Source organism: Nematolebias whitei, chromosome 20, assembly GCF_014905685.2.
Source record: "Nematolebias whitei isolate Nwh7 chromosome 20, NemWhi1, whole genome shotgun sequence".
In the NCBI taxonomy this organism is placed as follows: Eukaryota; Metazoa; Chordata; class Actinopteri; order Cyprinodontiformes; family Rivulidae; genus Nematolebias; species Nematolebias whitei.
This window is the reverse complement of record NC_056517.1, coordinates 39,914,291-39,916,766: the sequence shown is the minus strand read 5'-3', so window position 1 is coordinate 39,916,766 and position 2,476 is coordinate 39,914,291.

The following is a 2,476-nucleotide window of genomic DNA, read 5'->3' as shown; positions in this document are numbered from 1 at the left end:
AAACAAAGAAAGGTGCAGCTAACAGCTATAATAGATATATTAATAATAATAAACTGATCAAATAAGAAAATGAAAAATAAATTGATTTAAAAATAATGAAAATAATATAATAATAACAATGGATATATGAATCAGAAAGTATTATACAGATGCAGATATTCTTTATTGTCATTCGCGCCACATGTGGTACATGTGTGGATCAAAATTATGTCCACAGGGTCCCAATTACATCTAACAATAAAATATAAAAGAAAAACAGTAATAAGATCTAAGATATGAACTAAGAAATACGTCAACTAATAATGTGCTAAGCACTAATAGCATAAAAACAGTAAACACAATACACCGAACAGCAGCACGGACATGAGTCTGTGTGAACAGATGAGCATGAATGTACACAGCAACATGAAACAGATCAGCAGCAACATGAAACAGATCAGCAGCAACATGACGCAGATCAGCAGCAACATGAAGCAGATCAGCAGCAACATGAAACAGATCAGCAGCAACATGATTATCCTGGTTAGATATTCATAAGGCTGCACAAACTCAAGTTCATGTTGCTGTTTGACGTATTGTTTTGATTGTTTACTGCTATTAGTGCTTAGTGTTTTATTAGTAGATGTTTTTAGTTGATATTTTTCTTAGTTCATATCTTAGATCTTATGACTGTTTTTCTTTTACATTTTATTGTTGTCTGTAACTGGGACCCTGTGTACATAATTTCATCCCAATTCAGTATTTATTCAACATTTTATTTTTTTACACTAAAAATAAAATAAAAGCAAGTCCTTATCAGCACAAATAAAATGATGTGGAACATGTTGCATCTGTTCTTACCGAGCACAGAAGGCTGCAGCGTTGTGTTGCTCTGTGAGGTGCAGCTGGGCTGCGAGCCTGCGATGGAGCTCTGTCAGGTGCAGACTCCGCTGATGGAGCAGGAGCAGAAGCTGGGAGGCTTGGAGGGTTTAATGTGGAGTTGAGAGATGAACCGCCACGCGCTGAAATACGTTCTGGATAAAATAAAGTGAGAAACGGGACCAGAGGACAGTTAGCGTTTATGCAAATTAGCTTAGCATCGTAGCACCGACGTTGTCCTATTATGGCATCAGCCTCTTTTGTTAGTTAAAAATATGTTCAGAACCTATGGGATGAGTCACTTAAAATATGTTTAAAGTTAGAAAACACTCACCATCTTCTATAAATGATTCAAGTAGAGCAGTGGCCGTGTCCAAACCACCCTCCAATCGCTCCATCTAGCTCGCTTTGACTTTTTTCGTCGGCCACCAAGCACAACAAGACCTGCACTTCTGCATTTGACCACGGCTTTGATATTATTGTTTTTGTATAGCTTCAAAATACTAAATGATAAGCTCCTCGAGTTATCGCTAATGGCAAGCGGTAGAGAAAAAATGGCAGATCGGGTTATTTGGAAAGACTCCACAGACTCCTCCCCCTGACCAATCAGTGACCGACAGTGTTTCTGACGTCACAGCTCGGCTCGGCTCGGCTCGCTTGGACCCCTTGAGAAGCCGGGCCAGAATTTAGGGAGGCAAGCCAGTTCCAGGAACAGTGGAAAGACCTCAAACGTGCGTAAAGCCGGAAATATCCAACCCGCGTCGTGATAGTGGAAAAGGGGCAATAGTAAGTCCAAAGTGTGGCCCTTTATGTGGAAGCCACAGCTGTCAAGGCAGGATGTGAAGTCTCTGGTGAGGGGGTTGTTGTCTTCATCTTTATGAATGTTGAGGTCTTCAAGTAGAATAATGTTGGGTGAAAGAGCTGAGAGATGGGTGATTAGAGCAGTACAGTCATTTATAAAAGAGTTGTTAATTTTGGGCGGGCGGTAGAAAGTGGCAACAACGGTGGGGGTTGGGCCGGAGAGTAGACATACAGTGCGCTCAAAGGAGGGAGAGGGAGGTGTGTGAACCGGCATGACCTTCCAGTTCTCGCGGTGAATTATCTTAAGACCTCCACCGCGGCCGGACTTGCGGGATTTGGCAATGTAAATGAACCCCGGTGGGGTAGATTCATTCAGATGGAAAAAGTCATTTTGTTGTTGCCATGGTTCTGTTAGACAAATAAAATCTAGCTTACAGTCAGATATTAGATCTTGAATAAGCTGACCTTTGCCAGTGAGTGAGCGAACGTTCAGAAGGCCAAACTTTACGGAGGAGGAGTTGGTAGTGACAGGAACATTAGCTGACCGAGCTAGGCTGGCTAACATGTTACTACTGTTAGCAGCCCGAGTATTGCGGCGTGTAGAATGGTGAGAATCAGACCAGATGGAGTTTATGGGGTTAGTCTTGTTAGTGTGGAGTCTATGGCGGGAGCCACGGTGAATGTATCTCCGGCGAGGATGGAAGGCAATGTCCTGAAGAGGGCGCACAGGCGGCACGACCGGTAGAAAACGAAGGCGACGGAGCTCGACCGCTGAGTAATGGAGAAGGCCAGATGCCGTGTGGTGGTGGATGATCAG